Genomic DNA, 24,204 nt, shown 5'->3' on the forward strand with positions numbered 1-24,204 from the left:
TTGCAACATGAGTGGCCTCTTTAAATGGCACACCCACACCCACCCGCAATATCAGACGAGCTTCCTAAATGGTTCCATGCTGAAATGAATCTCAGGGCAGGGGCCAAGGCTTTTTTCTGATAAAACAATGATGGGAGTTCACTCATCTCCTGCGCACTGTCAAGCTTGGCTCACAGGTTAGATGCATTACTGTTTGCTTCCACAGGGTCTCCCCATCTCTCATTTGCACAGCCTGGATGCCCAGAATCTGAACCTATAAGCCAAAGTCTTCCGACATTTTTAATCGGGGGAAAAAATATTGGGAGGCTGTAAATTTAAATCAAGGAATGGTAAGAGAGGAACTACTTAACCTTTCCCCCCTCCTGCTATCGGGCTACTCAATATCTCCTCTCTCATAAGCTGTATTCCCAGAGCCAGCGGGTGGTGCTGTGGGTTAAACCACAGAGCCTAGGGCTTGCCGATCAGAAGGTCGGCAGTTCGAATCCCTGCAACAGGGTGAGCTCCCATTGTTCAGTCCCTGCTCCTGCCAACCTAGCAGTTCGAAAGCACATCAAAGTGCAAGTAGATAAATAGGTACCACTTTGGTGGGGAGGTAAATGGCGCTTCCATGTGCTGCTCTGGTTTGCCAGAAGTGGCTTAGTCATGTTGGCCACATGACCCGGAAGCTGTACGCCAGCTCCCTCAGCCAATAAAGCGAGATGAGTGCTGCAACCCCAGGGTCATCCGTGACTGAACCTAACCATCAGGGGTCCTTTTACCTTTACCTTAAGTGAGTTTGACAGTAAAACAGTGAGAGGGGCAAACATCGGCTCCTGCGCCAGCCCTCCACTGAACCTGGCGCCTCCTCTAAGCTGCATTTAAGTTCAAAACAAAACAAAACAGAAAGAAGTCCAGAAACTTTCCACAGGTCTAGCTTGACCCTGAAAACTAGGCCTCTGTCGTGTTGCTATACCTCACGCCGACATGTTTCTTGCCTCTCTAAAGGCAGTGCAACTCCCAATACACCATCTGCAGTGCAGGCAGCTGGAAGAACATGGCCAGAGAGCAGGCAAAGTGTGTGAGCTGTGGGAAATGGGAGCACATGTCCACCGCAAAGCGGCCACCCCCAACAAAGGAAGTTCTGTGAAGACGCTTTCAAGGTCCAACACCAGTCCCCCCCCACTCAGAGCATTCGGCAAAGTGACACCTTCCCCCTGTGGCTGTGTTTCCCAATCCCGCAACAAATTCTACGGAGAAGGCTGCTCGAAAGAAAAACAAAAGGCAGAAAACAGCCACTATTTGGATTTTTATGGACTGTTTGGACTGTATTTAACAAAGACACTGCAGAAGCAGAGCAACTTCTGCTCATGCGATGGAACTTTTCCTTCCTTTGAACTCCCCACCCTTTGCTCTCAGGGTCCCACCAATGCTCCAAAGCAGATTTGAGGTTTGTGTGGAGTCACATACATACATACATACATACATACATAATTTTATTTGTGTGCTGACTTTCCATAGTTCAAACCATGCTCAAGGAGGCTTACAACATGAAAAAATACATAATTACAACATAAGCAGTCATAAACAAGAAATGAAACATCAAAAGATACACAGATCAAACGATTTCCACATAAAGCATAAGCTCTAAAATAAAGATACAAAAACTAATAATTTCAATTAACAGCAGCAATTCCCTCCCCCCCCAAAAAAACAATACCCCAACCCAAGAGTCTGTTCAGCAGCCTCAGCTTTTGTAGCTGGAGTCAGTCTGGGCCCCGCCCTCCCAGGCCAGAGGGGGGGAAAAGCCTGCAGGGCAGGGAGAAGGTCTTTCAGGACTCACAGCCAAGATGTGGGAGGGGAAAGGAAGTTTCATAGCGAAAGTGGAAGTTGCTGGACTGATGCAATGACTCTGTTGGATCCAGCCCTTCATATTTTGGAACTTTTTCCACAATGGGTGGGAAACACATTACAGAAAACCTTTGTCCATATGTTTCTCATAAGAAGCAGAATCCCAAATGGAGGACAAGAAATATTGTATGGATGACTAGCCCCAGATGATGCATTCACCACTTTGGAGGGCTGAATGAAACAATACATCTTCTGTCAGTATGGTGCAATTTACACTGCCGTGATGCTTACGCTGTTTTGATGCCAGATAAGGAATTTCCCTTGGCACGGGGAAATCAGAGCACAAATTTGTATAAACGGGAAAACATTATTTTCCTACAAGCCCTTTTTTTGGTGGGGGAGGGGTTGAAGCTCTTATGTGCAGTTCTAGCTTAAAGGAGGAAGGCTGGTGCTATAAAGTCCTGTAGAGAGCCAGTGTGGTGTAGTGGTTAAGAGCAGTAGTCTCGTAATCTGGTGAACTGGGTTCGCTTCCCTGCTCCTCCACATGCAGCTGCTGGGTGACCTTGGGCCAGTCCCACTTCTCTGAAGTCTCTCAGCCCCACTCACCTCACAGAGTGTTTGTTGTGGGGGAGGAAGGGAAAGGAGAATGTTAGCCGCTTTGAGACTCCTTAAAGGGAGTGAAAGGCGGGATATCAAATCCAAAACTCTTCTTCTTCTCTTTGATGACCTTCTTTTGTCCTACTGATGTGGCAAATGGCTGGACTACTCATAATTTGCCTGGATAAGGTGTCAACTACACCCATGACAAAGGGACGCGGGTGGCGCTGTGGGTTAAACCTCAGTGCCTAGGGCTTGCCGATCGCATGGTCGGCAGTTCGAATCCCCGCGGCGGGGTGAGCTCCCATCTTTCAGTCCCAGCTCCTGCCCACCTAGCAGTTCGAAAGCACCCCTAAGTGCAAGTAGATAAATAGGTACCGCTTTATAGCGCGAAGGTAAATGGCGTTTCCGTGTGCTGCGCTGGTGTTGGCTCGCCAGCTGCAGCTTCGTCACGCTGGCCACGTGACCCGGAAGTGTCTTTGGACAGCGCTGGCTCCTGGCCTCTTAAGTGAGATGAGCGCACAACCCTAGAGTCGGACACGACTGGCCCATACGGGCAGGGGTACCCTTACCTTTATACCCATGACAAGAAGAGATGAGTTGCAGCTAGGATTTGGGCTTTTACAATTGTTGCTTGGAGGCATTTATCTGCAGCTACTGGGTTTTAGCATAATGGAAATCCTGTGCTCGTTTCATATGACAATACAAACGTATTTTGTATTTCATATCCAGTAGATCTGATGACATTTGGAGAAAGAAGCAGCAAATAGATTAGACTGCTAGAAATGAAATCACCCATCAGTTGCGTGGCCAACACATAATGCCCACTGATACATGTTTTTTAGTACTGTGGAGACCTAAGAGTAGGTTCAGTGGGCTGTGTTGCAAGGCAGGTTTCTATAAGAATCCTGGCATGTGCGGACAGCAGTCTGTTCCCATCAGCACTCTAGGAGCTTAGCATTCTGCAGTAGCTGAAGCTTCCAGACCAGACCAAAGGGCAGCTCCACATTTAAATATTGCCTTTTAAATACTGAATATATCTACTTTTTGACTTTGCTCCACTCTTTTTTAAAAAAAAAAAATTTGGGCCCTATGCCTCCTAAAACCAGGCTTGTTTTCTCCTGTACAGTTGTAGACCACCAGCACCATCTGGTTAAGAAAACAAAGCCAAGAATGTGTCCTTCTGCATGGGTTTGGCAATGACAGGTTGTGATACTTGCAAGGTTCTCATGGCAGCCACAAAGTCCTGACTCACCCCTGTCAAAGCAATCATGGCATTAATATTGAGGTCCCGCCATTCCTCTAGGGGTGGTACATCAACAGAATCCCCTATCTGACTGCGCAACAAAAGATATAAACCTTCAAAAATGGAAACCAACCAGATAGATGAAATGCCAGCACCACCATCTCCAGGGACTGGAACAATGATGGTACCAGAAGCCGGCTTACTCCATGTGATTCAGGATTCCAGCATTTTCAAACACTGTGGGAAAGAGGGCCTCCAATTCCACACATGGCCCAATTTGAGTTCAGAAAAGAGACAAGGTTGAAGAACGCAGCAGCGGGGGAACAATAAAAGAACCTCATTGCTGGCTTGGTTGGGCTTTAAGGTGAAAAATAGCCGGATTAGAATGTCAAATTGCTGAATCCTGCAGACCTGAATCATCAAGTCCTTTCAAGCTGTGTGCTTTCTTCCTACCCGGCAGCTGCTAATTAACTCCCAGCTTCAGGAAATATATCCTGAAGCTGCAATATATATATATATATATTACACACACACACATCGGGTTGTGTGTTGTCAGCCAAATAATCAAAATGAAATCACTCTGCCTCCGGAGCCAGTGGGAGAGAAAACACCAATATTAGAGACTGGTTGTGGTAGGCAAATAGACTCAAAAGGGGCTCACACATCACATGCACACCTACCCCCCCTTGAGCTTCCAGCTGAGCATCCCAGCAGGGGCCGGAGAACACTTTCAACACAGGCTGTATTACCCAAGTACAAAGCCCTGAATCGACCCTGAAGAATGCACTTCCGCATTCTCTTTGAATGAGGTTTCATTTGAATATGCAGCAACCCTCTGACAAAGGGTTTGCCTCAGCAACTTTTGGATTCATTTAAAGCTGCCTTAGCAACTGTAACTCGGGCCAAAAATCAAAGCAGGCTGTTTGTTTCCACGTTCTTTTGTTTTGCAAGCAAAAGTGGGATACACCGACTCTCAGGACCCACAATGACAGATCCTTCGGGATTTGCAGGAAGTGGGGTGTTTTCAACCTCACAGGTAGGATGGCCAGATGTGAAGACATGATTGTTGTTGGACTTGACCCCCCAATAGCCAGCTGTCAGGGATGATGGAAGTTTTAATCCAACAATGTTTAGTGGAGCCACAGGTTCCCCATGCCTCCTGCAGACAAAGGAAAACTTGCGGGCTTCCACCAGACATCTGGCTGTCTATAAGAACAGGGTTTTGGACCAGACAGGCCTTTGGCCAGATCCAACGGGGCTCTTTATATGTTCTTTCTCACGAGTGCAGTGGCTGCCATTTCCCCACCTCACAGATACGTTTAATTGATCTTTTAATTGGTGCTGAAACACTTTCCTTTCATACTTTTTTTAAAAAAAACAAAAACTGAAATACCACTTAAATGAAGGTGTTATATCACTGTGATGCATGTTATTTTAATGCATTGCACTGCTACAGCACTATAACACTCTTAAATGACAGCCAAAAAAGCCATTCCTAGTCACTGCAATTTCAGCAGTGTAGTTAATATTGGTGAGTAGAATGATCAAGTCCCTAGCTCAGGGAAGCCATGAAAATATATTGTGTTTAATTTTTCGAGCCAGATGTTATAGTTCCACAGGTGTGGACCATTATCCTGAACCTTCCTCATATCTAGTTTATTTCCTGGGGGTGGGGTAGGAATATATCAGCTGACAGCTCCACACACAAATTCTTGTGCAAGCTTGCCAGAAAGGGGTGGGTGTGCCTGTGGAAACTATTGTGCAAGCTAATGCTGGTGAGAGCAATGGAAGAAGCAGGTGGCACCTTGTATTCCTAAAAAAAAGTCATCTGAGATTCTTGGGTGTTCAGGACCATGAGGTGGAAAGCACAAACGTGCAAGGACAAAACAAGGATCTAGAAGAAAATGTGGAATGCTGCTGCTATCCAATGGAGGGGAGTGCCAGTCTTCTTGTCCCTGCCCAGATCAAACAAGCAGGTCAGCTGCCCCTCCACCCATGATTACCTGTCTGCAGCTCTAGCTGAAGCCAGATGGCACTGACCACGCTATCTGAACCTGGGTGTTCCTCCATCACTGGGTCCACCCACCAATGTTGCGAAAATACTAAAATGACGCTAATGTGCGTAAGTAATGCAAGAGAACAATCCGGAAATCTCATCTGTCTTTTTAACAGCTCCGTGGCAGTGAAAAGTGGTACAGCAACGGCTTCTCCCATTCTGCATTTCCTTCCACCTGCTGGAAAAGGTAAAAAGGTAAAGGACCCCGGACAGTTAAGTCCAGTCGTGAACAACTCTGGGGTTGCGGTGCTCATCTCTCTCTACTGGCCAAGGGAGCCGACGTTTGTCCGCAGACAGTTTTTCCAGGTCATGTGGCCAGCATGACTAAGCCTCTTCTGGCGAAACCAGAGCAGCACACGGAAATGCCATTTACCTTCCCGCCAGAGTGGTACCTATTTATCTACTTGCACTGTGGCATGCTTTCAAACTGCTAGGTTGGCAGGAGCTGGGACCGAGCAACGGGAGCTCACCCTGTTGCGGGGATTCAAACCACCAACCTTCCGATCAGCAAGCCCAAGAGGCTCACAGTGGTTTAGACCACAGCACCACCCAGTCTGGAACAGGTAGGACTCTTCTTTTGGCAGCATAGCAGGCATAAGAAGAAGGATCAGAAGGTCCAACTGCCACTTACCTTAACTAGTTCCAGTGCAATGGAAGAGTTTGCCATTGCTGCCGGTCACATTAGGGCAGCCATGAATTGTGCCCTACTTATCAGAGGACAGTACTTCATTTGAAAGGCTGTCAGGCCCAAGTCCAATTTAAAAGACCATCAGGAGGCAAAACCAGCAAGGGCGGAATGACCTTGAAGTTGTCCATTGATACTTAGCACTTGAACAACAGACTGAGCAAGCAGTCAGGTCAACTGGACCCAGCCTCTCCCACTAGAGGTGAGATGTATTCTATTTCTATTCAATTTATGGTGGTTTGCATATGTGCTTGTGAATTGGCATATACAAATCTGTGGCAATTCTGTGCCTTCTTTTTTGTGATGTTTAAGGGACCACCCTCTGATCCCCTTTCTGCCCCAGGAAATGTGCCTCACCCTCAGTAAAACCCTCCCTTCCCACTTTGCTTCTGCAGATAGGACAGTGACCACAGGGCGGGAGAGCTATAGCACCTCGAAAAGAACACAGTAGAAGTGAATGGGGCTTCACTCGTTAGCTGTACCCTGATGGTTTGTCTGGGGTGTAGGGACTAAGCCAGGAGGGAATAGCAAAACTATCTTCTCTTGCAGCAGTGCTGTTAAATGGAACAGGCGTGATTTCTGAGTTGCAACTTGGCAATTCTAGAGATAGGCTGGAAAGTGAGACTCCAGAAGCCAGACCTTTCTTGCCTCAAGGGGCACAAGAGCAGTTGTTCCACAGTGCCTGTGGCGGTATAAATTCACCTTGCTGCAATAAAGTTAATGGCACGCACTGCGCTTCCCTTCTTTTTGCAAGCTGGGTTTCCAGTCCATTGCATGTCCAACAAGGTGTCTGGCCCCTGGTTAAAGTATTCTTAATTGACTGCAGAAGCTGATTCAGGAAATGGATGTAGCATGACAAAAATCAATGCTAATCGCCCTGACAATTAGCTAATGCCTTAATAATTGGAAATCCAGGCAGTGCCGTGGTATACTGTACATCTCCAGGGATATCAGTACTATCACCTTCAGAAAGGAAGCAGGATCATACCTAGCCTTTGGAAAATTAGAGCTTAGAACTGCCTGCTAATTTTAAAGGGGGGGGGAGTCGCACCCAGGATAATGATTGGAAGGAATTTTAAGGGAAGCAAAAGGAGTTCTGACTTGTCCACTTAAATTTATGAGGGGGGAGCAGCAGTCTTCCCCCGTGCTGAAATGGCCTCCAAAGCTAGCCTTAAGAAAAAAAGTTGAGAACTTGAAGATTCCTTACCCAAAACATTTTGGTGACTCGTGGAGAAACCAAAATTGCACACAGACCCTACACACCTTAACTTGAGAGGTACAGCCCACCAGAATGCTGTACAAGGATAAGATGGATTGCACCCTATTCAGAGTTGTCTCCCACTTGACCACCTTTCATGGCCTCCCTGTCTTGCCTCATGAAAAAGACTCCCTCAGAGGCCATTCAGCTACTTTTGCACAAAGCAATCCCATGCGGCAGAGGTCCGCAGGAAACAAGGCAACTGCAAGGACAGGGCCAAACAGCCTGTCTGGGAATGACGTGAGAAAGAAGAACCCACCTGATTGGCCCCCCACGTTTGCCATGTAAGGTAAATACAGCATCATGAAAAAGTCGCCATGGCTACAACCACCTGACAGACGTTCATTTTATACTACTACAGTCGTACCTCTACAATGTATCCCTCTAGATACGGAATCTTTGGGTTACGACCACGGCAAACCCGGAAGTGTATACTTCCGGGTTTCATCGCGCATGCATGCACAGAAGCGCTTAATCGTGCCTCACGCATGTGCAGAAATGCTCAGTCGTGCTGCACGCATGCGCAGAAGCACGCCTCTATTTACGTTACTTTTGGGGTGTGAATAGTTCGTATTCAGAGGGTCTGCTATATTAGGTTCTGCTGTTTAAAATTGACCGCAGTTATGAAGGGGGTTGAGAGAAAGAAATTGTTGACAGGATGCATGAACTGTGGATTAACCAGCCTCATATACATAGCTGTCAAGTGTCCCTTATTTGAAGGGACAGTCCCTTATTCCAGTGCCATGTCCCGCTGCTGTCCCTTATTGATGGATGTCCCTTAAATGTCCCTTAAATTTCAAAGGAAGCAGCTCCTCTCCCTCCCTCCCTGCCGGCCAGGGAGGAGGGAGGCTCCAACTGTGTTGCTTGGCTGTGTTGCTCACCCAATAAGAAGTCTAAGAACGACTGGGGGGTGGAGCTTGAATGCCTTGTATGTGGCTAGTTAATGCAAGCTGAGGGGGGGGGTTGAATGCTGGACGCCATTTTGTTGCACGTGCTGCTGCAAACTTTGCAGTGGAAAGCCAGGCTGGGGAGCCATCTTAAGTTGAGGCTGCATAGGCCTTGTGGTGCATGTGATTCAGATTCTATTGAGTTGAACCTCTGGTTACAAAGTTGGTTAGACAGTGTTCTCGAAGCTACCCAGCATGAGTTTGACCAGACTGCAGGAGGACAGGAAGACTGGAGTGCCTGGAACAGGTGAGGCTGCAGGTCCCTTATTTTGGCTGCTGGTCCCTTATTTTCAAGGCTGCTGGTCGCTTATTTTCAAATCTGTAAGTTGACAGCTATGATCATATAACCAACATGCTTAAGTCTATTGAGTTGAACCTCTGGTTACAAAGTTGGTTAGACAGTGTTCTCGAAGCTACCAGCATGAGTTTGACCAGACTGCAGGAGGACAGGAAGACTGGAGTGCCTGGAACAGGTGAGGCTGCAGGTCCCTTATTTTGGCTGCTGGTCCCTTATTTTCAAGGCTGCTGGTCGCTTATTTTCAAATCTGTAAGTTGACAGCTATGCTCATATAACCAACATGCTTAAGTTAAGCCAGGAGGAGAGGAGGGGGGAAAGGCTATTGTTCAAGCAATCTTTCCCTGCATCTGGTAAGATTCTTAGACGGAGGTAGGAGTAATTCAAATGAGACCCTTTCAGGTGCTTTGCAGGATTCAGCTTGCACCAAGGCTTCCTGCAAAGGAGAAGGGGTGTAATGGCTGGACCCCCATCCCTGCAAACACCAAAGATAGCTGTTACTGAATTCTACCCTCCATCCTTAGGTGAAACACACAGGTTATTTTGGTTGGCAGAGAACAGGAATAAAAGTGCAAACAGGCAGTCCTCATATAAACAGAGGGAGAGATTACCGTATTTTTTGCTCTATAAGACTCACTTTTTCCCTCCTAAAAAGTAAGGGGAAATGTGTGTGCATCTTATGGAGCGAATGCAGGCTGCGCAGCTATCCCAGAAGCCAGAACAGCAAGAGGGATTGCTGCTTTCACTGCATATTTTTCACTTCAATTTTTTTTCTTGTTTTCCTCCTCCAAAAACTAGGTGCGTCTTCTGGTCTGGTGTGTCTTACAGAGCGGAAAATACAGTACTTTTAGGTACCGGCAGTATGTTAGGTTGAAAGAAAAAAGTCAATGGAAGTCCAATTGAGTAGCTCTCCTTAGAGGCCTCCATGCTCCTTCTGAGAATCAAGTCCCATCTTCTGGAAATACAACATCCACTTCCTCCAATTTAGGATCCTGCCACACATATTGAATATATGTAATTGGTTATTTGAAAAATCCTGCCAGCTGCTGCTATCAAATATCATGTAGCTCTGGTTTTCTCTCCCTCCGGTGGTTGAATGTACTTAACTGTGCAGGTCAGTGAGAAGGCCACAACAAGGCTGGGTCTTCCTGGCTTGCTGCCGTCCTCGAGTGTCCAAAACATGCTATGTGAGCTGGCATTATTTAAATAGAACTCTTGACCCATGACATGGTCTGTGGCGCCCAGTTTGTGCTCATATCCAGGTTGCAGCCAAGCGCACCTGAGCCCTGTGACCCCACACAATGGAATAAGATGAGGCCATCTCAGGCTTTTTCAGTTGTAAGGAGAGCTTGTTTCATAAATGGTTAGTGGGTGCTTCAGTGTTTGCAGGTCACACCCTACCTGTGCCTTTGCGAGACTGGGGGGGGTGCAGGTGTTGGGTAGACAAGAAAAAGCTAAACAATATGAATTCAGCCAGCCAAGCTCTAGATCTGCATTTCTGCAGTCAAGTAAGTTAACCTTCAAATTATTTTATTTTGCAGTCAGCTAGCAAAGAGTCATGGAGGGACTCCATGCAACTGAGTGGTGTAAAATGGGGTCTACTTGGAGGGGAGTCTCAGCACTAGAAACAGGACCCAACAGCAAGTCCAGAAAATGAAACCTGGTACAATATAGCAGCTAAGAAACTGGGCTATGAATTAAGGCAGCCTCAGTTTGAAATGGATTTCTGCAATGAACTTATTCAACGGCCTTAAGCAAGCCACTCAGTTCGCCCCAAAGCCATTTGAGATTGAGAAAACCCACCTCCATTGCAAGTAGGTTATGTAAGTTGTGCAAGGTATATGAAGCACTTTGTATATTGTAAAGAGCTACACACAAATGCCATGAATGGTTATGGGGATGATATCACTGTCTCAAGTTCTTGTGTCCTAGGACTCGTGTAAAATTGCCATGTCTAATTTTAAGAAGCCTCGTTTTAAGAAAGGTTGCATAGAATGGGAGAAGGTAAAGGACTGGAAGAAGTCTGCTGTTTGCCTAAGGCTAAAGACTGGCTTCAGCAACCTACCCACCCACTTCAGGTTTCTGCTTCTTCCGAAGAAACCATTTCTCAGCAAACTCCTAACAGAAAAACATGCTTAGACACAGGAAGAGCGCACAGACTGAGAGGGAAGGCTGGCCCCTGCTGGTTGACAAAAGGCATGGCATCATGCGCCTTGCTCCAGCTTTCCGAAGGATTGTTCCTGAGACCCAACAAATCCCGCAAGACTTGTTGGGATTACAGTGCACAGCTCACGGCTTTGAGCAATGCAGTTTGCCCTGTAATGTGGTAGAATATATTCATCAGAGCAGCACTTAGGTATTATTAAAGGCAAGACAAGGGCGACACATTGGCGACAGCAATTTAAGCAGCAGCAGAAACTCCAGAATCCAATGGGTTTGGAAAGTTTGGTTATTCTATTTGTTAAAATGGAATGTAAATCCCCAAAATTCTGCAACTGGAATTAACTGAAGAAGCTACAGTAGTGTAATGGATAGAGAGCTGGAACAGGAAGGGCCTGAGTTCAAATCTCGATGCTGCCACAAAGCTCTCTGCATCGACTTGGGCAAGGCCCTTTCTCTCAGCCTAATCTGCCTGACACAGCTGCTGCAACGGTCAAACGGTTTCAGCTCGTCCATGTCACCCTGGCTACCTTGGCAGAATAGGAGCCAAGTCCATGAGGCCAAGGTCCCTTCAGTCCCCCCAATACAATACTTGTGGGGCGCCTCCCCAAAGTTGATGGGCATTGCCATTCAAATAGTGTGCATGTGCCACGTCTTGTGATCAATTATGTGGGGTGGGGTTTACCTGCCCCCCCCAATACTCCTTTGTAATTCTGCGCATCTCTACTCTGATATCCTTGGCTAACCAACTGTTGTCCCTTTGTAGCAGAACTCTGCCTGTTCCCCACAGTTGCCTCCTCTGCAAAGAACTCATTCTCTGGACATGATGAGGTGCCCCTCCCCCTCCAAACCCCATCTTTATCACCAGGCCTTTGGTTTAATTCCTTAATCTTCCTCTCCAACTGTAATTAAGCTTAAATCCCTGTAACTGCATTTGCTCACATTTATCCTTTCATCTTCTTGCCTCTCCTACCCCCTCCCGCCCTCCCTCCCTCAACGTCCATTTTAGATTGCAGGTTCTGTGGAGGCAGGGACCGGTCCATTTCTTTATTGCTTACGAAGCTCTGTAATGTGTCATGCAGATTGATGGGCACTATATAAATATAACCCTCAAGATGATGCAAATCTACGCTCTTCATTCCGTTGTTGAATTTTATTGCAAGGTGTTCAATCCCAGGCATCTCCAGGTAGCTCTGGAAAAGACTTCTGCCTCAAGCCCTGGAGGACCCCTGAAAGTCACCCACAAAGCTTTCCCAGAAAGCTCCCCCAAAGACTTAAGGAGCAAAATAGGGTTGCAAGGTCCAAAAGAGGACAGGCTGTTGCTGCACCCTAATACTTGTGTAAAAGTGAATTCCAGAAAGTGCATTTTGCCGTGTAAGCTATACCTGCTGAAATTATGTCTTCTATGCAAGTATCAAGACAGAGCCTGTCCTTTTTCACACCTGGCCACCTTTTCTCATGCCTCGGTTCCTCTTTGTAGAACAGGAACAGCACTGCAGGAATTGACATTGCAGGATTGATGGGAGGCTATGAACACTTTTGTGAGGATAAGTTCCACAGAGCTCGGTGGCTGCATTCACCAAGTCAAACTGTGGTTTAGTGTAAACGCGTATATTCGTCAGGGAGGAGACTGAAGATTCTTCTAGGTAAGCCAAGGTTTGGCTTTGTGTGTCGTCTGAACCCCAAGATTGCGGTTAAACTCTGTCCTGCTTGAACACAATCTGTAGCTTCTAGTTTGGATGACAGACATTGCTGAGCTAAACTGGGAAGTAGCGAAGCAGCTCCAGTCTTCTTTCTGGAAGTCAGCCCCAGAGAGGCTGGCTATCAGCGCTGGATCTAGGGTGGTGGTGCATGAGGTCCCGCCCCCCCCCCCAGGACGCTAATCTAAGGGGGTGAAAAATTGAAATATGCATTTGGGGGTGCCAATTTTTGGCCTCACACATATTAAGAGAGATTGCCAAAGTCCACCCTTGCTGAACTTAATGGGCAAACCAAACCAGTGGAACTTACTTTGGAGGAAGCATGCATAACACTGGGCTGCACATGACAGAGTTCTGCCCCCTGCTCTTAAGACTTAAGATGTGGTACAGATGTGCAGCTTGAAAAGCTGGGAAGGTTGTTCCCTACACCACTGCAATCTTACGTTGCTCAACAGACAAGAAGGAGGGGGCAGAGATGTCTTTCCCTGATGCCCATTACCTCCTGTTTCCCTGAATCAAAATTCAGTTCACTGAAACTGCTCTCTGCCAATGCGCAACGGCTGCCTAAAATGTACACCACTCATCTAATAGCTTTCCATGCTTCCTCTTGTCCCGCTGCTTCCCCCCCATGGAAAACCGCTCCTTAGCACTCAATCAGAGCAAATGGCCATCCAAGTTTTCCTCGGACTGAAGTGTGTTCCAATCTAGAAGTGAGTGGGAATGCCTTGAAGAATGTTTAAAGGAAGATGGCATGAAGGTGAACTGGCAAGTAGAATGAGCCTATGACCAGCAGTAGACAAGATGAGGTAAGTGATGGGAAGGGATGAAGAAGGATGGTAAAGGAAAAGAGATGTAGCAAAATAAGGAAGGTGAAAGGGGATGTCAGTGAAGGATAGGTTGGGAAGTCCATATAAGCTTATGACAAAATGATGAATGCATGTAAAATATAATCCAAAAAAGGTGTAAATTAAAAAAAGAAAATAAGTTTGTTCCAATCTATCGTGAAGGAGTGGGTCAAGTGGAAAACCTGCTCAGACCTGTACTTTCTAAGCGTGAGACAAGCAGAAGTGTGGACCAGCCCTTAGTTGTGGCTTCCATTTTCTAACTGATGGAAGGTGGCTGAGCACATCAAACAGGAGTATTTCTCAAGAAGCTACAGGATGCTGATGGATCATGTCTGGTATCACACAGCTTCACACGCCAACGATGGAAGGATGCTGCAGCCTGAGTAAGCAGTAATGTAAACACAGCTTTAGGGATGCAGTGGGCCACAGAGATGTAAGTGCTGTCTTTCCGGAAGAGAGGGAAAGTGGTGGGGTGGAGAGAGAGAGAGAGAGAGAGAGAGAGAGAGAGAGAGAGAGAGAGAGAGGGGAGAGAGAGAGAGGTTATACGCATGCAGTCGTCATGCCAAGGATGAACTGAGCAGCAGCATCTCATCCTAGAAAGCCCAGGGAACCCTGAACTCCCTAGGCCTTGCAGTGGCTCTTGTTTGCGTGCCTGGGAGCAGTAGGCCTCCTGACACCTCCCCCAAGGGGATGGAAAGCTCCACAGCGAATTACTGGTCCCTCCTGAGAGAGGATAGGAAGGAGTTGGATGACGCAGGAAACTCATTTATTTTGCCCTCTGGCAATGCTCCGTAAACATCTTGTTTTGAAGGCGACGGAGCCTTTCCGAGCTGCCTCTTCCAAAAGAAAAATGCCAGTTCATTTAAATACCAGCAGCCTGAGCGCAAGGGAATAATGTTAAGGCTGCTGGACCTTGCCTCTTCCCTGCCAACAGAGTAGCATGCACTTCTAATGCCAACGCATTAAATCCAGCACCTGAGCACATGCAGTTACACCAACACCCTAAGCATTCACGGTAAGTATTCCTAAGTTCCCTTCTTCTAAGGAGTTCAGGTGGGAGAGTCAAGTGTGGCTGACCCAGTTTCAAATCCCCACCTAGCCATGAAGCTCACTGGATGATCTTGGACTGGTCATGGTCCCTCCAGCTACCCAACCTCACAGGGTTGTTGTGAGCAAAAAGTGGCGCAGGGAGAACCATGTCCACTGCCTTGAGCTCATCGGAGAAAAGGGAGGGTATAAATGGAATGAATAAATAAACGAGTGGTTTCCCTGCCTGCTATTTTATCTACGCAATAACCCTTCAAGGAGGGTTGGGAAGAGAGATGGTGCAAGTAAACATTTGAACCAGAGTTTCCCACCACATGCTTCTCGCTCCCTCCCATCTGGGAAGGGGTTCCTTTTAGAGAAAGCAAAGGAGATCACTTTTGTTCCCCTTTCTCTCTTGAGACCCCATGTGATTCCTGAAGAGCACCACTATTTCTAGTCAACTCAGTGACCCCCCAGCCCACTTGCAGATATAGAGACCCCACAGCAGAACCCTGGAGAACAACACAATGCTAGCAACTTACCCTCACAAAATGTTAAGAAGGCATTCCCTAAAAGGGAGAAAATTGGGGCAAAGAGTGGTTTTCCAAAGATGAGCACCAGAGACTAGGGGCAGTTTAAAAGCATGGCCATGGTGCACATAGGATGAGGAAAAAACAGGCAGTGCAAACGGGTGGAGAAAAGGGGGGCTTTACTCCAGAGGGGGAGGCAGGGAGCACATGTTCCCATTGTTGGCATCCTATATTACAGAACAACTACAGTTTGTAGGGAGTCTCTGATTTGTCTGCCTCAAAGCTAAACTTTTGTATGATTTCTCCTGTCCCAGCTGAATAAACTAATGCAATAAACAGAGTTGTTTTCCACCTGAATTATCTCACAAGCTTTGTTCACTATCTAGTGAATGACCCAGAATATGGATTCTCCAAAGATTGAATGTTGATTAGCAGAAATCCAATTCCTTGACCTCACACTTGCACTGATTTTTATTTTTTTTTAAAGTTTACAACAAGGCCAGAAAACCTTTTTTTAGCCTGAGAATGACATTCCGTCATGGATAACATCCTGAAGGGGCATAAACCAGTGTTGGGCCAAGCCAAACTGTGGACACAGCAAGAAATATAACTCTTATCTTTGTAGAGCAGGTTGCATTCCAGCTGTACGAAAACCAGGTGTTTCTGCAGAGGTCCTTTTGAGGAAGGGTCTTAGCTCAGTGGCGGAGCATCTGCCTAGAGAGACTCCTGCCTGAACCCTCAGCCACTCTGGGCAGCTTCCAGCAGAATATTAAAATACAATGATTCATCCAGTATTAAAAGCTTCCCTAAACAAGTCTGCCTTCAGATGTCTTCTAAAAGTCCGATAGTTGTTTATTTCTTTGACATCTGATGGGAGGGTGTTCCACAGGGCGGGCGCTACTACCAAGAAGGCCCTCTGCCTGGTTCCCTGTAACTTCGCTTCTTGCAGGGAGGGAACCGCCAGAAGGCCCTCAGCACTGGACCTCAGTGTCCGGGCAGAATGATGGGGGTGGAGACGCTCCTTCAGATATACTGGGCCAGACACAATAGACAATACTGAGCTAAAAGGACTGATTGTGCAAGGCAGTTTCCTATGTTGCCACAGGGCCCTATGAACAGGTAACTCCATCCTGGCAAATGAGGCATGTTGTCATCACAGTTCAAAGACCCCAATTTAGCCAAGCAAAAGCACTTGGGGAGGGTGGCAGAACCAAATCAGTGAGGATCATGGCTGGGTGGGGTGGGGGTGGGTATGGCCTGGAGGATCACCCGTGGCCCACAGGCCCAAGGTCCGCACCCACAGGAGAGCCTTAAAAAGCTCCAGGGTTCAAGGTCAAGGGGCCACTTAAGTTCATAATTGCATTCCAACTGTACAACACTTGACTATCCAGATTCTACATAGATTTCTACCCCTTTGTGCTCTTTGCTGTCAAATATATGGGATTCAAAACAAAGCATAAATAAAACGACCCCATGTAAAATTGGCAGTTGCACTTACTGTACATCTGACTGATTAATATCATTTCTATTAATTGCAGAACCCGAGTTCTCTTGATGCATAATTTAACTGGGAGGTGGTAGGGAGTGCAATACGAACAGCCAGGTCTGTAGGCCAGTATTTTAATGATCTGCACATTTAAGCTCCTCTTTAACACTGTCCATTTTCCCGGTGTTCATGCGATGGAAGCACAATCCACGAGGGAGTTCTCCTGCACAAGCTCCATTGTCCTGAGTGAGAATTACCTTGCATTGCTCCCATTCTGTTCGAGGAGAACTGTGCAGTAGAATTTCCACGTGGCTTGAGCTCCAAATCTGTAATACGATGTGTGTGTGTAACAATCTAGCAGAAGCATATTATTATTATTGACATTTTGGGCTGTCATTGTCAACCTGATTATGACTTTTAGACACCCTTGTACTATTATTATCCAGATTGCACCTTTCACAGCTGAGAAGCCCGGACTATTTAAGACTGACAAGAGGCTGATGCTTACAAAAAGAGACATGCGCGCACACTACATTTTGCCAGAGGTACTACTGAAGGTGTGGGCAGGCCTTACCCCACCCTGATGCTTCAGACCACAATCACCTATATCTCTTATCTACCCGTTAAGTCACAAGTGCTATAATGAATTAAATGGTCCTATATACTGACTGCTTATTCATCTTTGAATGTATCCAAAACAAAGCCTTTGGATCTTGCTGAATGTGGCTCTCCACCTCTTGAAATCCAAAACTGGCATCCATCTGGTCCCTGTACCTAGAGAAGAGTAAGCACACTTTGGTGTAGTAATTCAGTAGACCTAAGCCATAAACTCCCAGGGAACAATTGGTGCACTTTTTCATAGATTACAGATAGCTGAAGACTATTTCTTTCTCAATTCAAACTGTATACATGCTATACACTTATATCTTGGGGAAAATATTTTTGGAGTGTGTAAGAAGGTCAATCCTTCAGTGCACCACTGTTTTTGCAAGAGCCCCCATTAAATATATGTATCTCTCCCTATTGGAGATACAGCAAGCAGCCTTTCTTTGTAGGCAACTGTTGCATTTCCACATCTGGAGTGCCTGAATCGTCCAATCAGGCCCAATGCAAGACTGTGTCAGAATAGCCAACGCCCCAACAGAGGCTGCCATTGTAAAGGAACAGTGAACCAATCAGAGAGATGCAGCAGGCGGCTTAACTTGAGAACGAGAATTTGTATGGGAATGAATAACTATGGGGAAATAGGAAATTTGGCAGGTGCTGCATGTCATGCAAGGATGAGAGGAGCCTTTCCACCCAGGGCCCTCCGTTCTACAAGGTTATCAAGGTATGGTGGACCCATGCTGTGATGCAGAGGTCTGAATGCTCTTGCAACAGTCCTGAGAATCCCGGCTTAATTTTATAAAAATGAAAATAGAAAATTAGCTTTCCTTGTTGCCCCAAGGTCAAATGTGGCCCTTGGAACCAAACAAGTCCAACGGATGGTAACACCAGGCCCCAGTCCATCTATCTGGCAGATGAGACATTTGTCCCAGGTGCAGGATCAGCCAGCAGTTTTCAAGCCAGCATGTGAGGAACAGCAGCCAGAAACTGTGCAAGAGAAAGAGGCAGAGGGGGAATATCTGTGTTTGAGGATGGGTGATTGAAAAAGAAGGGGTGCATCGCACAACATTACAAAGACCACAGGCCTGTGTAGTTTGGGGAAAGAGAGCACCTACCCTCAGATAAATCAATGCTTTGGGGGCACAAGACCAGATTCAACAATGTATAAGGAATTCTCTGTCAAACTGGCAGGCTTTATTACTGTCTGTAAATGTTACATCGTCTCCAAAGCCATCATGGAAGCAGAGAGAACCACAAGAGACTGGTCAGCTTTGCTCAACCACACACACAAAGTATGTGTGATGAATAATCACATATGCTGCACTGTTTCAAGCTGTAGGTCCATTCATCCTCAACTGCAAAGTGGCTAGTTATTTTTTTAAATTTATTTTATTTATTAAATTTGTGTACTGTCCTTCATCCGTAGATCTCAGGGAGGTTTACAGCATAAAAATACAAGATAAATACACAAAATGCATAATATAAACTAGAATAAAAAGAAAAAAAAAACACAAACCAACATCCCCTACCCACCCTCCCGGCCCCTGCTATTAAGGAACAGGGAAGAATTAAACAACTGATTTGGTCTTGGCAGAATTGGATGTGTACCCATTTCTCTCATGCCCTGGCTATTTTTTGCAATATGAATACTTCAGTTATTTAGAGGGATTTGCCAACACCTGCAATACCTATATACAAGGGATACCATTTATTTCACCAAAAAGATAAACCGAAATCCTTGCTGAAAGTTTGTGCCTATATGAACCCTGGCATTAAACACCCCATACCTGATAACAGGCAGAACTGGTTTAATATCTGGTTTCCATCGCATATTGTTTTCCCCACCCCACTCTTTGCCTTTAACTCTAGATGCACAATAGACCGAAGTTCAACACCTCCACCTGCATCTCCATGCTGAAAAACATCACCTGTTGAATACCTGCCTTATAGCTCAAGCATGTTCAAAAGCTCTGGCGGGGGGGGGGGCAGGGACAAAACAGGAACAGGACTTACTGCACTGTCTGCCACTCTCATATACTTTCGGCTAGGGAAAGAAGCAGGCAGCAGCCAAAATTTCTCCCTGACATCATCTGCCATCTTCTCTCCTCCCACTTCTCAGCTACGGGGCGTCAGAGCCCTTGCTTTGGGAGATCCTGGCTACCAGGGTATTTGAACCCTTTGCCCTCCCTCCACCTGCAACAGCACAGGAGAGCTTTACAGCCACCCACCTCTCCTCCTTCCATTAAGCTCATACTTAACAGAATGCCTGGTCTGAAGGGAGGCAAAACAACCACTGCAAGCACTTATGCTTAACAATAGCCTAATGAATTAATTGAAAATGCCCACTGGAGCTGACTAAACCCATGTCATCATGTGTACTTTACTCTCATTTTACATTTATCCCCTCCAAAAGCAGAAGGATGCAAGCCACGTCCCTATTAAGCGAACACCAGGGCTCTGGGTTTAACAAAATGTGACCACTTCACACATTTTTAGATATACGCCTTAGTGTGCTGTCAAGTATTTATATCGTCCAGGTGTACTCATCAGGGAAGGGTTATTAGCCTCGTCTTCTTATTAAGTGTACACTTGGTGGCAAGCCCAGGTATGCCTAGTCTACATAATGTGTGAAATGATCCTTACATTACATGAAATAAGAGCTGCTGATCTGGTACTGAGCAAACCAATTAAGAAAGGAACTTACATGGAGTCCAGCGGCAAGCCCTGCCAAACACCATATGAATATCCACTTTAAAACGGGTATTTCCTTGTAACCCACAAAGCTTGTATTCACATTGCCATGCCAACAACTTGAGCTTCTTTTTAAACAGACACAAAACAACTGATTTAAAACAAGAAAAAACCCTTCCATGTTCAGAATTTTAACATCAAGACTTTATTGCTCTCTTATTCTCTGCCGACAACCAGAGAGGGCTAATGTGCAATGTTGGGTGTAAATTTAGTATGGGCAATAAAATATATACATTTCATCCAACTTGCTTATCAACTATGCTCAGTGCTAGCCTGCAGAATGAATTGTTATCGATGGTCTCCACAACTGTGGCTTTCAGGAGGTGGCTGTTCTCAGGGCAGAGGCGTATGTACTGAGATTAGACTCAGGATTTCCTCTGAACAGGGCATCTGATCTTTTGGCGTGGCGGAAGAGGGATACAAAAGATGGTTAAATCTGTAGAATCCAAGTGGTTTTACTTCCTTAGCAGAAAAGAAGGGGAGATTTCTTATTCTAACTGAAAGCAGATATTTCGGTGGATCCTATTTTGTCAGCAAAGAGCACTGCTGGGGGGGTGAGCTGATGGGGAAGGAAGATTCTGTCTTCTGAACTGAATTGGGAAGGGCTGATTTACATGGTATCTTAATACTGAGGAAGGAGATGGAAATAGCAGCCCTGAAACTTAGAATGTAGAACTCATGAATTGCATGCTGCCACATGTTCAAGGGCTAACAACCAACCTTTCTGCCACTGCCCCTTCTGGGAGGGGGGGGGGAAAGTTAATTTCATTTGGCCAAACTTCCATTACAATTTGTTTGGGAGCTATAAAAATGGCCAAAACCCTCACCACAACAGAAGATGCTAGGGCTGAAGATTCACCTGGAAGCATGCCCCACCCTCAGGTCCTGACAGGTCCTAACCCATCATGGGGGGGGGGGGAGATGGAGGCTGCAGCTACCTGGCCTGGCAATGGACATTCACTTTGCTCATGCTCCCAAGCGCTCATGATTACAGGTGCCACGACTGAGCCGTCACATCTGGCTCTGAGCTCCGAGCGAAACTAAGTGCTTGCACCCTTCTTTCTTCCCTATGGCAAATAGGAATCAATCTTAGAATGGGGCTGGGGTGGATACCCCCCCCAACACACAGATTCCCGGCCTGCTTCCACCCCCACCTCCAGTGGCCTAGCGTGGGTTGTCAGCACCCGGGGCAAGGCAAGTAATTTGCACCCCCTAACCCGTGGATTTGCGCCCCCTAACCCTAACCCCCAGATGTTGCGTCCCGTGCGGCCGGGCCCCCCTGCAACCCCACGCTACGCCACTGCCCACCTCCAATGGAAAACATGCCCTGCAGACACAGACCTGGCAGGCGATGGGTGCCAGCTAACCGGGAGCGGCAATGAACCGTGGACTCGATCCGCCGGCATGTTCCCCCATCTTCCGCAGCCAACTGCGGCCCGATCCCTACCACGGCCGGATCCCCAGCCTCTCCGGGAGCACTGGGACCACGCAGGTGCTGCTGCGCAAGAGCCCTGCCAGCTGCGCCCCCCCCCCTTGCTGGGGGCACCATCCCTGGGACTCCAAGACAGACCGGTGCGCCATCCCTAGGCACCCCACGCTGCCCGCCCCGACGGTGCCCAGGTCGCTTCCTCTGCCCCGTGCCCTCTTTGCCCCCCGCCGGACCCAGCCCGCGCAGCAGAGTTCGCAGGAACTTTGGAGACTTACCCCGCAGCGCTGGAGGGCCGGCGCGGAAGGCGGGCGGCGGAGAGGCGCAACTCCACGTCGCAATCCAGAGAGGCCGCCCACCGCGGGATCCCGGCGCCGCCGCCTGGCTCGCCTCCTCCTCCTCCTCACGGCCTTCCGGGAGAAGTTCGGCGCGACGGGCGGAGGCATGGACGGCGGCCCTGGGCAGCTGCCCCGCGAGGTCCTGGCCGGCGCAGGCTCCGCCGGGCCGCCGCGCGGGCGCTGCCCGTCCGCATCCCGGGCGGCGCGGCTCCCGCGGAGCGTCGGGGTTGCCTCCGGCGGAGAGGCGGGCGGGCGGGCGGGGACGGCGGAGCTGGGGCGGAGTGGCGGGGCAGCCGGCGCCTGCCTTCCTTCGCTCCCTACCTGCTGCTTCCCTTCGGGCTCCGCGGGGGAGGAAGAAGGGGCCCCCGGCTCGGGGAGAAGAAGGCGCCCGGCAAGCGGCAAGCCCCGCGGCGCGCCGCCGCCCCCCCGCCCATGCTGGGGCTCTTAGTGCGGCCGCGGCTCTTCCTGGACGCCGCCGGCACCTCGGAGCGCCTCACCTGCCGGCTCCCTCGCGGAAAGTGGCTCCCGGAGCACAAGGCGGCCGGCCTCCCTCCGCCGCCGCCCGCCTCGCTTGGAGGGATGCGGCTCTCGCAGCCAATGGGGTCCTCGCTCGGGCTCCCTGCGCGGCCCTGATTGGCCCGGGAGCCTCGCACCGGGCGGGGGGGGGGGGGTTGGCCGTGGGTCTCTCTCTCGAGCTGCGGCTTCGGCTGCCGCTTCTTGCCTGGCGCGGCGGCGGAGAAGAACTTCTCGCTGCTGCCGCTGCCGCCGCCGCCTTGTTTTGGAGCGAAGAGCTGCTCCGGCTGGGATAGGGCCGGCGACGGAAGGGTTAAGTCTCGCCTGGCTCGACCGCAGAGGGATCGGAGAGCGGGGGGAGATGGGGGGTGCGGGGGGGTCCCTGCTCTGTCGGCCCCTCCTGCTGCTGCTGCTCCTGAAAGATCGAAACAGATTTCAGTGGCGTAGCGTGGGTTGTCAGCACCCGGGGCAAGGCAAGTAATTTGCGCCCCCTAACCCGTGGATTTGCGCCCCCTAACTCTAACCCCCAGATGTTGCGCCCGGTGCGGCCGGGCCCCCCTGCACCCCCCCCCCACGCTACGCCACTGACAGATTTGGCTTGGGAAAGGAGCCCGCCGTCGAGAGCAGAGCAGAGAGCAAACGCGAAGCATCAGCCCGACGGATCTTTGCAGGCAGGAGGAAAGCGAGGGCCAGGCGGCGAGAAACTGCTAAAAAAACCTCTCGCTCTCTCCAGGGAGAAAGGAGGGCATCGTTCGCTGGTCGGGGCTGTATTTTTCGAATTTATTTTTAGGAGGGTGTTCCAGATGCAGCCTTGCTCTTGTTTGCAAGGGGAAGCCTACAATCAGGAAATTCAAGCACCCGAAAGAGAGAGAGCAGCGAAATGTAGCCCCAAGTGCTGTGAACTCCCATTGGGAGAAGTTTGAGCAGGTGCCTAACTCTCCCATAGACATTAACGGGGCTTAAAATGGGTTAAAGTCGTCTGGACATGCCCAGGGCACCTAACACAAATCCATGCTTCTCATCCTTCAGTGCACACATTCAGATGCTACCCTTTCCAATACCTTTCTGGTCGCACATGTTCTAAAATCACAGGTCCACAAAAGCGCTACATTAAATATGCCTCACCACCATTTGTTGTGTGTAATATCAGGCAAGTCCGTTCCGGGGGCTTAATCCTGCCCGTCGGTTGTCCCTGGGGCAGTTTCTTTCCTGGGGTAAAATCCTAAAAAAAAAAAAAACCTCAACAATTTCAATCCGTAAAAGAAAAGGTTAACAACTTTGGTCGGCCCTCACGGCCTTTCACTTCATCAAATCTGGCCCTCTTTGAAAAAAGTTTTGACACCACTAAACCTCTTGTGGGTCTCCTTGATTTTGGTGTAGCATGGGAGCCAAATGGCTGAGGTGTGTGATCTGAAAGTTGCTGTTTCAAATCTTAACTCTGCCATGAGTTCATCAGCTGGTGTTAGGCATGCTACTTGTTTGCAATATAAAAACATTTTCCAAGATCCCAGGATTGCAAATACGACCGTTGCAGAGGGCTGGACTAGGAGGCCTTTGGGATCCCTTATAACTCTACAATTCTACAATTCCTTAATTTGCAGTATGGGGTCTACCCTACAGGGTTGTTGTTTTTTTAAAAAGTTTTTATTAACAATTTCAACATAACAAATTATCAAAACATATCATATTCATTATTTTCCCCCTTTTCTCCCCTTCAAACCCTCCCTCCCCCCCAGAGACTTCCCTCAGCTCCTCTCTCTGATTTCTCAGGACATATTATTCTCTGCATGTTATAAAATTATACATATCCTTACATTATCTATCTACCATGTTATCAACTAATAAATTTGTGTATGTTTATTCAAAGCCTGCCAAGGAGGTCCAATTCATTTTGTTGTCTTTTTACATAAAT

The 24,204-nt window shown here is 48.0% G+C and overlaps 1 protein-coding gene across 2 annotated transcripts in view; it reads right to left on the minus strand.

Annotated features, from left to right (window-relative positions):
- BRINP2 (BMP/retinoic acid inducible neural specific 2) overlaps positions 1–21,923 on the minus strand; it is an 88,883-nt gene extending 66,960 nt beyond the window's left edge. The window contains exon 1 of one of the 2 annotated variants that reach the window (XM_081915078.1): positions 21,720–21,923. The gene's annotated coding sequence lies outside the window, so the exon portion shown is untranslated. Of the gene's footprint in view, positions 1–19,277; positions 19,300–21,719 lie in introns of those variants that run through there. The other variant, XM_081915079.1, reaches the window with a different exon arrangement.
- Positions 21,924–24,204: the final 2,281 nt, after the last annotated feature.

Source organism: Podarcis melisellensis (assembly GCF_964234715.1).
Source record: "Podarcis melisellensis genome assembly, chromosome: 6".
NCBI classification, from domain to species: Eukaryota; Metazoa; Chordata; class Lepidosauria; order Squamata; family Lacertidae; genus Podarcis; species Podarcis melisellensis.